Here is a 16448-nt window from a genome sequence, read left to right on the forward strand (position 1 = left end):
TCCCGAGATACACACAGGTTCCCTATGGCCAAATTTTCTGCGTGAAAAACGGTTTCGTACTTTTATGTCAATGCGCAACGACCGAAGCCTTCCTTCAGCAGTAATAATAATAAAATCAAATATTACATACTGTTTTTACATAAATGTAAGAATAAATAAATTATTTTTATCCAGCCCAGCACCTTTACAGTTTTACTATCAAGATTTTTAGTAGTAGTAGCAGTAGTAATTATTTCATAATACATTAGAATATTGGCAAACTAATTCCAAAATTTTAAAAAATCTGAAAAAAATATATACGGGCACTCGTGTGTTGTTTGTTACATACCTATGCAATCTATAAATCAATAAAATAATACCTATAATTATTTATTTAAGTAGAGTAATGCTAAAGAGTCAAAAAGATTCAAAAATCAATCTTCTCAAAAACATGTAGTTTTTTTAGGATTGTCTTAATTAATATCAATGAATTTTATGTAAAGAAAAAAAAGATTTTCATTCACGATAGACTGAGATATACAGGGTGAATATAAAGTGTGGAACCAAGCGGTTTTATTTTTAATCATTTGCCTCCAGAAAATAATAATTAATATAAATGAAAGTAATATTAAAAATGTGATCGTATTTTCAGAACGAGTTATGCGATTTTTTTTTGTCAAAATTGCAATTTATGTGAAATTTTTTTTTGAAAAAATTAATAATTAATTAATTAATTAAAATTAAAATTAATAAAGCAGATAGTTGTAATCCTTAGAGTATAGCTTTTATGAGAAAAATAATTTTATAGTGGGTTGCCATTTAAAAAAAAATAAGTTTTTTGTAGAACTCAAAAACAAAAGGAAATTTCGAAAAATTTTATTCTTGTTAAATCATCACATTTTTATAGTACTTTATCACTCATCAATTAGTTTTTTCAAAAAATATATAGTTTAAGCAAAAAACGTTTGGTTCCATACTTTTTATTCACCTGGTATAGATTTTTCTTACATGATTTTCAAGTCAAACAAGTCAAAATTTCATTACTTGATATTGAGATTGGATTATTTTCTTAAAGTATAAAGCATTATAATGTAAAAGTGATACAGTTAAAGAAAAATTTAACAAACTGTTTCAAAATGACTAGTTTCGTTCTTTATTAATTCGTAATGATTATTACCTAACTGCGGCTTTAAACTCCCGAGTCAGGGTGGCGATTTTGCTATATTTTATCTCAAAAATAATTTTTGGGCTTTGTAAATTACTTTAGTTTAATTAATAGTGCAATCACTTTTGAAACAACACCAAATTGCAACTCTGAATGTTATTGGATTAGTCAGTCAGTGCTGAAAGTTAATTCAGTTGACTATGAGCACGTATTGCATTAAAATGCAATTGCGCCTTTATGTTATTTCTGACTCCAGTAAAATCAGCTTGTTCCTGAGGCAGAATCGTGAGTATTGCAAATAATAAGTTGAGAGTGGGACTAAGAGTTTAAAGTGTTTTGTTGAGAGTAGTACACCAGCGGCCATCTTAAATCAAATTAAATAGCTCACAATGGCTAAAAGTGATGCTTGAATTCTTTGGCAGGCTTAAATTTTTCGACGTCTATAACACTGCAATCTAGGCTTCTTCTGATGGTCCTTAATTTAAGTCGTCCTCTTTCATTGAGACAGAAAAGCTGAATTTATCCTTAAAGTGAATAGGTGTGGAAGCAAGAAATTCAGCTGTTCAGCAATCACATTCCTATTTCTGAGTTAACAGAGCGTTCAACGTTATCCTTTAATTAGTTGAATTAGAACTATTATTGAATTAGTTATTTACTTCAAGGGGAAACTACGTCCGACTGAACAATTCGTAATTGATTGGAAAATCGTGCAACTTGTAAAAATATTTTATCTTGTTGTTAACTTTGAAGGAAACTTTTTAATCGAGATAAATATTTTCCTATTTACTACGTATTTAATTCAGAGAAAACGTCTGTTGAAATTCTTATCTTTCTCAGACTTAAATGGTGAAGTTATTAAAGTTGCTATTATAAATGTAATAACAAAGAACCTCATCCGGCACATGGAGGATAAGTTAGGGATCATTGCTCCTCCGTAATATTTCCTCAGAGTTAAATACCTTGGACAATAAAATGATTTAATCAAGTCATTTTGGCTTAGGGACTCATCCAATATCAGATGCCACCATTTAAACTACGAGAGCTACACATCAGTTCACAAAAGCCACTTTTATTTTTCTAAGTTTGCGTTATTATTCTAGTAGCTCCCTCTTCCTAATAATCTTGTTTAGAAACTTGCGTTATTAATCAAATCACTGCTAGGTATCTACAATACGAAGTGAAATAGGAATCGTCAGAATATGTTGCGCTTAGTACAATATATACTAAACCCATCAGTTTGAAGCGTTCGTTGCCATGGATACTTACGAACAAGCATGCAGTTTACTACTCAAATCGACAAATAAATAACAAACTAATTTATATTATACTATACACAAAAATATTCATCTTGTAATTACGAGTAATCAAAAAATCGCTCTAATCAATTACCAGAAACTACACTCGTTCAGTTAAAACGCCTTCTGCTATTAATTGCTTAAATGGTCATTTAAACACTCATCAAATGTAATTTAGTAGGAAAAGTAATCCAAATCCGACTCCCATTTTGCAGCTAACATTTTTTGCTGATTTGATTTTCTTAAATAGTGATATGCATTAATTAATATTTTCATTGTTTATGTGCTCGTTATTTTCAGTTTCTTCCATGACTTGTCTGAAGCACAATCTTCCAATTAGGTTCGAAAAAATCGACGAAAGGGATGTCTATAAATTTTAATTATTTGTAAAGTGCGTCTTTCAGTTTGCAGGAAAAAGTTGGAGAGTGGCGAGTGGATCGCATATGGTCAGGTCAAGTCAGATTTTTAAATCAGATTTAGGTTAAAACTCTGCAGGACAGTAGAGGTTTTGATGTCCCACATGGGTACATTTAAACCAGATTCCGAGCGAAGTTCAGTAAAAAACGGTTTGGGTCATTTCACATTCCCAATTTGATTTCTTTGCCGTATAGAGAATTTTGATTCCTCACCCGGGCATATTTACACTAAAGTTAAATTTGAATTGGTTTTTTTCATATTGAATTCTCATTTTAATATTTATTGAGAAAATATTCCGGGCAGGATTAGGGATTAGATTTAATTCAAGAGGGGTTTGTTGATGCTTGTGGTAAGTTTGGTACCTCGCACAGTTTAATTTAAAGTAGATTGGTGAGGCAATGAAAGAAGGGGAAAGGAAAAATCAATAAAAACATGTTATTAAGAGAAAATGCAAATTGTGCTCCAAATAAAACAATGTTTAATATACCTCTTACAGATAGGACGAAGATAAATTGAGTTGAATAAAATTTATTAAAGTTTTATGTCACTTTGATATTCGATGCATTCAAAAATAATAAATAAAAACATTTCAAATATATGCTTGAATTCATAAATCGAAAACTCAACTTTCATTATATTTTAGCCAAGCCTGTCATCATATTGTAATGATTCTAAATCCTGTTTAGTTGCATACACTTTCATATTTATTTATATTTTCCCTAAACTACACAAATCAAATTTTCTGCAAAATGAGATAACTGTACTGTACACAATGTGTCACATCAAAATAAAAAATAATCACTAGCAGAATATGAATACCAATTAAAAAAATGCATTAAATATATCTTTTGCACAAATCATAAAAATTTTAAGCACTGAGGCCATAAAACGGTTTATCTAGTAGTACATTGTAGAAGTCCCTTTTTATTACAGATAATAAAATATGTAACAATATAAAATAAGAACATTTTTCTTTCATAGTCTTGTATTTTTGCAATTCATATTTTATAGTATTATTTTATTCCAGAATGTGCTCAGTTTTTCAAGGCAAGTAAAAATACTTTATTTTTGCTTGATTTTGTTTTTGGTTTATTGTCTAATTATACCTTAAACTCCTTCATAAACTTTTTCACATTAAAAATGAAATTTAATTTGGTTGTTTCAGTTTGTTTATTACTCAGCCAGAACCAAACATTTTAACTTGAGAGTGATTCTGTTCGATTTTTATCACGTTTTTGTGACGTTTATGAACTTATAGCTTTCTTACACCGGTAAGAACTAGCACACAAAAATTCTATATATTCATCACTTTTGCGCAGCTACACAGTGAGAGATGTATGTCTTAATGGCGTGAAAAATTGTGCGTCAAAAATATTGTTTCCAAACGCAACAAAGCTCAGTTATTTTGGTTTTTATTTGAAATCCGGGCACCAATTTTTTTATTTGGTAATCATTTTGCATCGAACAACACCTGGTCCATCATATTGTTCCACGACGCAGAAGTTTCTGAACTTGTTGACCAGATTACTGTGAGTGTGTGATGCAAATTAGTACGAAGAAAAGGCCAAACGATTTTAAAAATACTATAATTTATAAGTTTATGTACTTCTGAGAGAACAAAGGTTGAGATTAACAGGAAGTTCGAAAACAACATATTTTAAAAATGTATTTTTATGTTAAAGTAAAAAGTGAAAACAGCTTTTACAATTTTGCATTAGCATTTTTTAAATATATTTTTTAAATTTGTTAGTTTTGTAATTTACATTTGTTTTTTTTATTGCATGGTTTAATTTCAAACGTACAAGTTTCAAGTTTTATAAAAAACAACTGTTTCAAAGGATATGCCCGTTTTCTTTGCAGGATAGTAAAATTCTTTAGTAAAAAAGTATACTTTTTTAAATTTCTTAAATAAATTTAAAATTGAATTAACTACAGTTTTATTGTGTAACAAAAGGTTCAGTTTGAATGTTGAATGCGTTAATAAATATCAGTTTTTGTATTCTATGCGTCGGTTTATAGAAGCGTCACTAAGTTAATTGCAGTCAAACGTCAGATTAACTGATCACGTAACCAAATACCAACCAGATACTCAGATTTACGGGACAATTACGCATTAACTTTTAACAATAAATTAATTTTTAATTCGCCTTCTGTAAACCGACTCAATATCTTTTTTAGATAAACAAATTATGAGTCGAGTATAGTTGATATATTGAGCTAAATATTTGGTGGTAGGTATAATCGTTAGGGTCCGCATATTTAATATGTTTTAAGGGTCGTAGACATTTACGTCGCATATCTGGCATTTAATTTCAAGTTAATCCGTATCGTGGTGTAATTTACATCTGACTTGGGCATGGGAAAACTTGAGACGACTTCCATTGTTCTATTTTCCGGAAGTAAATTTAAGGAGTTATGGCCGGGCAGTGAGTGCTAAGTGGGGTTACATCGAGACAAATGTTTCATTTGAGTTGTCTTTAATTAATTATTGTTATAGTTGTGGTAATTGCTGATGGACACGTACTTAATTCGGAGAATTGGTCGGATTGCCAATTACATTTTGGCTTAATTTATGGACTTAATTGGAGTACAACAGATCGTACAAATGATGTAAGATCGCGTTAAAACCTGGACTAAGTAATTTGGAGCGCAAATGGCTTTATCAGTCATTGAGTAATAATTTTCAAGAATGCGAAAATAGCTCGCATTCGACATTAAATCCCAGCGCTTCGAAAACAGATGCGTCGATTCATTTTAATTACAAAATAAAAATAAACTGAATTAAAAATGATTACAAGCATTTGTTTTCTAAAACCCTTAAACGACTCCTAACGAACTTTACATGTTTTGGAACAGCTATCAAAACACAATATTATGAAATAATTTCGGGGATTACCCTCATGCCTCATATTTTTGAAAATAATGTTTAAAGATCCATTACACTTTATGTTACCGAATTCAGCTTTAAAACGAATTAGTAAAATAATTTATTTCGGTGCTTGTGACAGCTCCTCTGAATTATACCCTCTAGTAATTACCCCAACAATCTCCAGTATTTGATTTTAATTTCTCGCGATTTTTTAAGAGATGATCGAACATTCCTGCTATCCATTACATTTGACATATGATCACTCCGACCCAGGAAACTAACTGAAATTTCTGTAACAAGTTAAAAGGGCAGATTTCTCTTTTTATACGTCTAGCACAAGATTTGTTATTTTGGTCTAAAAACGCAGTAAACTTTTTACAACACGAAAGGACAGCTGAATTTTTTACCGCTATTTTTATAGTTACTTTCAGCATGAACACTCCGACCAGTTAAAAGAGTCACTCGGAGGGTATATTTTTTTTTCCACTAAGACAGCCTCATTTTCTACGTCTACTGTTTCATGCATTCGGTTAAAAACGGTCGCGTATTTACATGATTTCAGGACAAATAAAACCGCACTCTATATGTATATTAGCGACCTATCCAAATAGCTTTAGGCCCAAAAAATCCACTTTTTTAATTTACACTAACCCACATCATGTACACCCGTATATTTATGTTTTTCCTTTATTTATTATTTAAAACGATTGTGCTTTCTGAGTTTTGTATAACGATAATGGCTTCTTTTTTAACACAATAATTCTGTTTCGAGTTTTGTTTGTTTGAAATTCTTTATAAATAATTCACACACATAATAATGACCACCACACTAGTTTGTTTATATTTAGATACAATTTTATATCTTAATTGTACCCCAAAATTAAATTTTGCATTTTTCATTATATATGTATATTGATTTATTTGATATATGTTTTAAAATAAAAATCCAAAAGGTGATACAAATACAACCTTGTTTAGTGGAGTTTTTAATTTTAGTTCCGAAACGGAAACGGATTTATAAGCTTTTAATATTCTTTTCAATCAGCAAAGCATAGTGAAAAAGAGGTATGAAGGATTTAGGTTGCTGTGATAGCCATAGAAATTATGTTCGAAGACAAATGTTTGAAAAGTTCGTATCCGTGTCTAGAAATAGTAGCAAATAATTTTGTTTTATGTAGAGTGACAAGTACAGTATAATGACTATTGGCTCGGTGTAAACAAGTCTTATTGTACGTGTGTCATATATCCATCGTTAGGACGCTATCTGGAATCGATTGGTTGAATTTCAATCAAGTTTTTGTTAAAAAGAAGGTTGTTTTGTAAGTAAAAGTGTCGCAGTTTAGTGAATTCCTGTGAATCTGATAAATTGCGGAATTAATTACGAACTAACAGCTACGAGCTGTTTTGAATCGAGTTTCACTTGTTGATGTTGATTCTGTGTAATACAACGAATATTTCTGTTGTTTGTGGGAAAAGAAAATTAAAAAAATGACGTGTGGCTTATTGGAATTGAATAAGTTTTATCAGATTTAATTTAAACAAACAGTTGCAAAAAAGATTTAGTCGTGTTATTTCAATTAAGGAAAGCGTTTGAAGATACTTATTTAGGTTTTTGAACAAGGTCGCGCAATGCTATTACATATGAGTTTCGTTCTCATGTTTTCAACTTCTGTGATTTGTGTCTTTCCCTTCGTCATTTTAAAAGCCGGAGTCAATACAACGCTTCAGGAAAGAAGTAATAATATTCTGAATGCGGCCGTTCTTTGAGCTTCTCTTTCACATATGCGTACTTCCATTTTCAGCTCGTTTTTTGTTGAATGTATTTCCTGGGAGTAGCGACAAAAGGCAGGTCATTAGTTTACGGATGGAAGTCGTTTACGGAGGTAATTTAAACACAATATGCGCCAATAACAATAAACAATTGATTTTTAACGCGTTTTTCTATAAAACAGAAATTTCCAAAATCCACTTGGATCAGACAAGACAGTTTAAACACTTTGCTAACTTTCTCAAATCGAGGCGACTTTAAAGTGCAAGAAATATAAAACTGACATTGGAAATTGAGTGGAAAATTTATTGTTCCCGAGTTACGGGATGATACAACATATACGAGTAATCAACTGATCCGTTTCTGTATATCACAAGAGATTATACAAATAGGAAAACATTGGATAAATTGTACCTTAGAGACTAGGTCCGAATGAATATAAAGGTTAAATAAACACCCAAGTTCTGGTTAACCTCAAAGGTACCCTATTTGCGTGGAAATCTTTTTATAATTCCTTTCTCAATGTTGAAATTACTAACCATTTACTACTTAGCACACCATCATTGAAAGCGAACATTCTCATTTGAACATTTCAAACGATTTGTTATGCGGGACTGTAGAAAAGTAAAAGAAAACAAAGTTCCTTTTCATTTTATTCCACTTTATCTGAGGAAAAATCTGTCTCTACTATAATTCACTTAGTCTCACTGAATTTTCTGACGAAGAAAATTTAATTTACGCTAAGAACGTAGTTTGTTTTTACATTGCTTGGACCGCAAAGCTGTGCACAATCAAATTCTTCGCGATATTTTCAATTACTGTAACCTCTTTTGTCACAAAACAACCTAACGAATAAACAGTTGTTAGTCATATTTTTTGCTTTTTCAGCTCGTTCAATAGATGCTTTTGAAAACAATGTAAATTATTAACTCACAGTTGATTGTTTTTAGTCATTCCCACCTACAATTTACACATTTATGTGTTATGTACTTTATTAGTACAAATCACTGTTCATTGTCACATGTGTAAATTATACAGACAATACTTCAATATTCTAATTATATGAAACAACTCAATTTTATAAGTGCAAAGTAGACTTCACTGCAGTTGTCACGTCTCTAAATATTATGATATCCATCGAAAGCTCTCAACAAGATCGAATGATTTGACAGTTTTATGAAACCAAAAACACGATTTTTGAATTTATATGTCAAGTGGTACGTTGTTTATATTTTATTGAAAAAATTAAATAAACATGTCAAAGGTTCGCTTTATATTAGTTTTAGAGTTTTGCAGACAGGATGAGACTGTAAATGGTGTATTTTTACAATTTACAAAATTCGTGGTTTTGATAGTGGTCATACATACATGCAATCGACTTCAAAAAGGTTTGAAAAATGCTGTGTTTGATAAAAGCTTCTACAATATATAAAATGGGTAATTAGATTTTCGAGATTAGTTAATGTTTTTGATTCCTATATAAAGTATGTAAGTCGACTATGCGGTCCAGTGGAAGTTCTTAATGTGTTTTTTGTGACAGAAATCTTGTGAAATAGAGGAAGCAAACTGAAAGAAAATATATTTATCGAATAGTTATGTAATGAATAGCATCCTTATGATTTGACAGTGAATAAATTTTCGGGTGGAGCGAGTCGGAATACTTGATGATCCGGGAAAGTAAATCATTTCAGAATGTTTTAAGACGCATTTGAGGAAGTTTTATGAGTGGTTTAGAGTTGCGAGAAGTATGAAAAGTTTACAAGAGAGTATTAAAAATTTAAACGCAGCTTTCTTTTATAACGCTTTGTTGTACAATATTGTAGTTATCGATCTTGAATAATTATAACTTACAGTGTTATCTTCACGATAAGTTAGTTTGGTAAGTAAATAACGCATTTGTTATTTGCACACATAAATCAGTTATATTTAGGTATTTTATGTCTTATTATATTTGAAATAATTTTATGAAATAAAGAATTTGATTCGAGTGTATCTTCTGAATTACACGAATCGATAAGGGTTAAAGCTATCTCATTTTATTTTTTGCAGTGTTAGCACGCTCACTGCAATTTATTTCCTTGCAATCCCAAACATAGAAGATCACACTGTGATAAATTTCATTCAATAATAAACCCATTAAAATTACGATAAGCCTTTTCGTAATTTTCTTAAGCTCCTAGTTGTCAACGGAAATCAAGTGATGTGGAGACGTTCAGGAAATTGTTTTAACGCAACCACTCGAAAAATAAATTTCGTTCAATTTCAGACTTGTAATATCACTTGGCGTATAAAAGCGCCACCGAGGTGGTTATTGCAAGCTTTTTCCTTGCATTTAATTAGAAAACGATCCTTGTAAAGAACGTTGTTGCGGATACGCTTCGATATCTTTTAGGAGCATAAACAGTTTCACAATAATATATTTGTTACGGTGAAATTACATTTTACACAGAATGCTCTTGCGATGAGCAACTCTAACTTGGTCCACCCTCATTTCATCATTCATTCGCTCTTGGTGTTTTCTTCTCTTGATAAATGTCTCCACGGTATCACTTCCTATATGCACATTTTAAATTATTTTAACGTATCTCATATTAAACTTAAAGCTTTACCAGTGTTGTCAAAATTGTCAAAAAAGATTAACGTTTCTTTTTTTAACAGTTTTTGATTTTCATTAAGGTGATTCAACAATAATTCCGATAGAACGGAGAATGAAATATAGCGGAATAAGACGACAAAACAAAATGTGCAATGTGCGTATGTACATGGATCTGTAGATCATTAGTTCAATTTAAGCTTCGAAACCTACTGTTTCAATGTTTTATACCATCTGTCGCTTTTCAAATTTATTGCCTGATCGTTAGACTAATAGTAATGTTTAGAACCCAATTTACATACGACACAGGAGACGAAAATGAAAATCTAACTTTAATACCTTTAGTAAAAATGGTGTTTGGTAATCCTTCTTCCAAGAAGGTGAAGTAGGGCTTGTGGTGACAGTTATGTGCTTGATTTGGTGTGAGGGTGGAAGCAAAGATCGTGTCGTAATAATCGATACAAAGCAAAAAGTTCAATTCTTTGTAGTGATCACAACCGGAAAAGTGTGAGTGTAGGTCTGGACAGGTGAAAATTAATACTGCAACATGATCCTTTAATCTAGAATGGATTGCTTCTCTCATTTTGAAAAAAGCTTTGAATAACGGTTTTAAGCAAACCTATTTATTACCTTGTTAAAGTGGGGAAAAAATAATGATGTGTGGTCCAAACAATGAAATTTGCAAGCAATACTTGATTTTTTATCATCGAAAAAAACTACATTTTAAACATAAATCAATAAGCGCAAAGTTTAAGTCATGAAATATGAATTGTCAAGATACAACTACTTCATGACAGCAAGTTTTCGTCTGGCATATAAATAATATGCTCTCGTCGCACGACTTGTAAACTGCAAAATTCTTTTTATCGTTGGGAACTACAACACGTGGTACCCGGATATTTTGACAACATTGGATAACCATGAACGCCCGTTTTATAAGTTTCCAACTTTGGGAGGCAAATAGGAAGCTAGTTGACGTTTTTCAGCAACACATTACGTTCTTATATGCAAAGAAAACATCTGGCTGTTGTTAATCGCGACTTTATTGACTAAGGAAACCTCTCACTGACTTTGTGGCCGAAAGAAGATTAATCCGTCGATAAATCGACGCCCTGACTGTCCACAAAACCAAGAAAATTAAACGGACTTTGTGCTACACAAAGAAACCTTGCACTTACATAATTGATTACATTAATCCTTTTAAGAGAACTTTGTTTACAAACAAATTTATGAAAACTAGATTTCAAACAAGATTTTATTTGAAACCAGTCATGTGTGGTATTGAATAAATCTAAACTGGTTTTTCTATGAATAGAAGTATACTACGTTTATCAAACTGTAGCATAAATTCTTTCAAAGACTCTTTTCAAAATTCAAATTCAAAATTCAAAATTGAAACTATGCTATTCTAAACATGCTTACTTTTTTCGCTAACAGAATGAATAAAGACAACTTGTGGGGTCAAAGCAGAGAACTCTTCGTTGCTAAATGTATAAATGAGTATAGTTTGTGTATATTGTCGTGTATAAATAAGTACAATTCCTAAACCTCCATAATTATACTGCAACTGTCCTGGCGAAATTTAGAAGATTCGCTTAAATTAGAGTCTTATAAATAATACAAAAATTGAAGTTTTGTCACACAAAGTTATTTTTGTAATGAAGGCATTTACATGTAATTCGATAAAAAAATGGAAAAAAATAAGATTGTTTGGAGACTACATAATAGCGGTTACGTTCTTTGAGGAGGGTTAAATCATCCAAACGAAATTTCTACCACAATAAACAATATATAAAATGCAATACACGGCGGTAAAAATAACCCAAAAGAACTTACTCTGGAGTATATAGATGCTAAAAATAATACCGTGTTTGTCTGACTTTAAGAAATTTTACCGCGTTGTGTTTAGCGGAGAATATTGAACTGTCAAATAAATATAGTCTAGTGGGGAATTTCCTCGTGAAATTTGATAGTTTATAGGTTACTCTAAAAATTTTACGTTTATTAAATTGAAAATATTTATTTTCCTTAAACAGATTAACTGAAATATAAGATTGCAATAAATTTAAGTTTGATTGGTGACGCTTTTTTTATATCTAAAGAGTTTTAAACGTAAAAGTCAAGCTAAGTTTAGACTTGACCTGAGTGAATCGGAAATGAGCATGGCCACTGAAGTTCAATATTTAAATATTTAAAACTTCAATGTGAATATTGATTTGTAGAAATTAAAAACTAGAGGGTCTTGGAAAACTTTTAGTCGAAGCGTCTCTTCGGCGTAATAAAATTTTCACATGTTTTCAAGTTTTTTCATTGGAAATACTTGAACTGTTAAATATTTCCTTATCCCTAAGTTGAATATTTTGCTAAAAAATGTTTAAAATTTATATATAGTAATGCTTATTTTAAAAATGCACTAACCCAAGTTACTGTTTTATTATAAACTATGGAAGACTTTACCGACTCAAAAGATTAATATTTATACCGGAATGGAAATTGAAAAGAAAACTTCATATATAACAACAAAATATGTTATATGGGTCTACTAAAGAGTAGCATTTTAATACTCCTAAATAAACTAAACTAAACACTAAAGTAGTTCGGGTTATGTGTTGGACAATGAATTATCCTATTTTTCTTTAGATAAATTGCTATGTGTAATTTAAAAGAATTATTTTTCCTACTTTAAAAAATTGTAAACAAAAAATTGAATTTTTGATATAATTTGAGCATGTTAATTAAATATTGGCTTTAACAAAATATTAAAATACAGTTTATTTGCCCCTAAACTAACAAAGTTATTTACTGATTTGATTCAAAGTAAATTTCATCTGTAGAATTACGTCAGTTTCACAAATTTCATCGGTTAATTTACTACCAGAATGAGGTTTAATTAGTAGGTAAATGATATGTTAATGAATTACACAAGAAACATTCCCAGTTAGGTCTCCTTTTTTTCCGGAAAAAATGTTCGAAATAAGTACAGCGACATACATTATAAAAGCTCTCTACCGGAAAACCACACCTGAATATACTTTTGTGCTCGAAGAAATGCTGAAAAAGAATTAGTTTTGAACTTGCTTTGATACATAAATCAAACTGAGAGTGGAGGTGTTAAAATTAGACATCTTAATCATGAATTTAATGCTATAAATATTCATATCTTCTCAAGAGAGTTAAATGTGATAAAAAAACACCACTGGTTCGTAAAGAAAAGTTGGGAAGTTTAAGATTCACAAGACACGCTAGATAATGACTAAATTGCATGTACACACAGAACTTCTATTTTTATGTTTCACTAATGACTAATGACTGCAATATATAGAATTGGTTTGATTACTATTGAATGTTTGACCCAGTCACGAAACAATGTTTTAAAGACTGTAACTGAAAACGTATCACAATTATGCAGCCGTTACTACCAAATAAATCCGCAGTTTACTGTTTTATTGCAATAAATAAACATTTCTTTAAAAACTGAATTTCCAGATTTTTATTTATTTACCTTTCTTTTATTTACACAGGGTTATCTTATTTATTCCACTGCTTACGGTGCTTACAGTAACAACAACTTACAGCTTATTATCTAAGATATAAAATTACTGAAGAAATAAAGTAAAACAAACTGAAACACAATTTGCATAATGTTTAAGCAATGTTTTTAAAAATTTGCATGTTTAATTATTACTACTATATTCACCCGGCGCATCCACCATTTATACTACTTACCTTGACACATTTATGACAATTCAGTTGTCAATTGAAATTGTTGTCAAAATATGTACTTGTTCTAAAATAAATAAAAAAAAGTATAAAAAACTTACAATATTACGAAATCTAATAAAAGAAACAAATTAGGGGATAGGATTGGAGATAAGATCACATGGCTAGATAGTTTCGGTTCTTCTTCTTTGTGTTTCGTACAACTAATACACGCAGTAAAACTAACCTGAGAACTTTTTTCCGTAGGTCGTCTTCTAATTTGATTTCGAATTTATTGGAGAATAGATAACAAATTGTGTTACAGGGTAAAAAATATGATTATAAAGTTACATTGTTAATTGAAAGAATTACAAAAAAACAAGTTCAAAACCTTGAACTTATCGGTTTTCGATTTGTTAAAATATAAATGAAAATAAAATCTGTACTGTTTCGTAGATAACATAAAGTTAATATCAAGGTTAGAGCAACAATTTAAAAATAGAAGATGGGAGTCAAATGTATACTTTTAACAACTTAAAGCATAAATTTAAATCCTAGAAATCGAATTAATTAAATTACTTTTTTTCGCAAACTGAATTGCATCAGTTTTTGAATGTTACGTTGTAAGCTACTTGGTTACCGATTGTGTTGTTTTGAAAAATTACTTTAGAAATAAAAGGTTTATGATGCTCTCCCTCCGACGCTAAATTGGATAAGGTAGGTTTAGGGCAAATTTTATTCTAGTCCATTCTGGAAAATCTAGGGATTTCAAAAATCTGTTTATGTGTTCATCTTAATTAAAAGCATTTTAGCTCAAAATATATATGCAGAACTAAATACTAAGTGAAAATTTTAGTTAGTGATATTTATGGTCTATGTCACATTTCGTAACAAGAATCGCAAAATAAGAGCTTTTAGAAGAAAAATAGTAAGTGAAAGTCTAGTTTGCCACAATTCTCCATGTTTTACTTTAATCTCATTGTGGACCCTCATTAATTGTGAAGCCGTCGTCGAAATCCGCTTGCTTTTACAATGCAATTCAAAACGCCCTTTAAAGAACAACAGTACAACGTAAGAATTACAACATTATCTTAATTCAAGTGCGTGGAAGAAAATATAAATCTTGGTGTAAGATTTTGTAAGATAATAAATTGCCACGATCTTTAATTTTTATAAGGCTCAGTAGCAGTGTTTTCTTATAATTTTTTTCAAACTGCTTATATTATGTTTTAAAAAAAAAATAACAAGCTATTTATTATGAAAAGTTGAAGAAATCGAAAAATTATTTTTTCTCTTTTATTTAATACAAAATAATTGTTTCTCATAAATCTTCTACGGAAGTAGTTCACATTGTTTCATTGTCAATGTCATTTTCTTGGTCTCGTTTTAGAATCGTTTATTTAGATTTAGGCACAATATTATTCTTTATTTTGTTTATGACTAACAATTATTGTACCTATATTTTTTTACTGTAAATTTTAATAAACCAATTTTGTTTTGTTTAAAATTCTTCTACTTTATTGTGTTTGCCCATATACGTATATTAGAAAAATGTTTTGTCAAGGAGATGTAAACTCCCTAGGAAGCATTAAAGTAAAGTATTTTTTACAAATCAATAGAAAATTATTATAGACATAAATGTTATGTTAAATTGGATCAGTAACAGAAAATGAGATGTCTATTCTTATTAAACAATTAAATAAATTTTGTAACAAAAACCTTATGTTGAAGATATCTAACGAGGACCTTTCTTAATTAGGTGACAGCGCTTTACAGCTTCATTTTGTAATACGTTACAAGACTGTAAGAAGTAGGATTTTCCATTAGAAATGTTTTGACTGTCTCTGTGCGCTATTAACACAAAGAAACGGTTACAAAACCTGTGACCTGCAATTAAATACTAAATGCTGTGACCGTAAAGTATCTCATATATTTGAAATTTTATGAAGTCTTTAACTTATAATAAAAAAACGCCATGTGCAGCAGTGCTTTGTAAGCATAAAACTAATTATTTTTTAAGCGCTAAATTATTCCAGCGGTGCAATTGAAAACAGTTTTAACTTAATAATCTAATTTCTAAACCCCACATACGCTCGTGTATACAAACGGTGCATCTTGTGCCAGAGCTAGGTGATCTAATTTTAACTAAAGCTACCTTACCATCTGCATTTATAGTTAACTATATTAAATCTGATAGTTTGCAACCATAACTGGCGGCGGAGCACTGATTATTTTTAAAATGTAAATTATTTTTAACTAGGTTTATTTAAACTAAGATATTAACAGAAAATATACTGTTACAGTACTATTACCAAAAACACGATACTAGTGCTGTAAAATAAACCACTTGAAAAGAATATCTATACTGTCTGCGACGAGAATAGCTATTATAATTATTTTTTTATTTTAATGTCTTTGGAAATGAGTAGTTTGAATTTAATTTACTTAATTGAGTAGATATAAGAATATCATACCCTTCTGATTCAGGAAAGCGCAAATTGGGCGCCATTTGTGAAGCTGATGGTTTCTTACGAAAAATGTACACAACCTTCATAACCAGACGTTGCTAATTAAAACTTGTTTTGAAATATCCGCAGTAAATGTTAACAAGCCACAAAGAGAAGAAGCAGAATCTATAGACAACCCTAAACCGTCTTATTATG

General features: G+C 30.3%; 1 protein-coding gene across 2 annotated transcripts in view; it reads right to left on the reverse strand.

The window, feature by feature from the left end:
* LOC123006673 (hemicentin-1) overlaps nucleotides 1-16448 on the reverse strand; it is a 111653-nt gene that overhangs the window by 10390 nt on the left and 84815 nt on the right. The window lies entirely within an intron of this gene.

This window comes from Tribolium madens, unplaced genomic scaffold, assembly GCF_015345945.1.
Source record: "Tribolium madens isolate multiple individuals breed KSU strain unplaced genomic scaffold, Tmad_KSU_1.1 Scaffold_2;HRSCAF=44;Tcas5.2_LGX, whole genome shotgun sequence".
NCBI lineage: Eukaryota > Metazoa > Arthropoda > Insecta > Coleoptera > Tenebrionidae > Tribolium > Tribolium madens.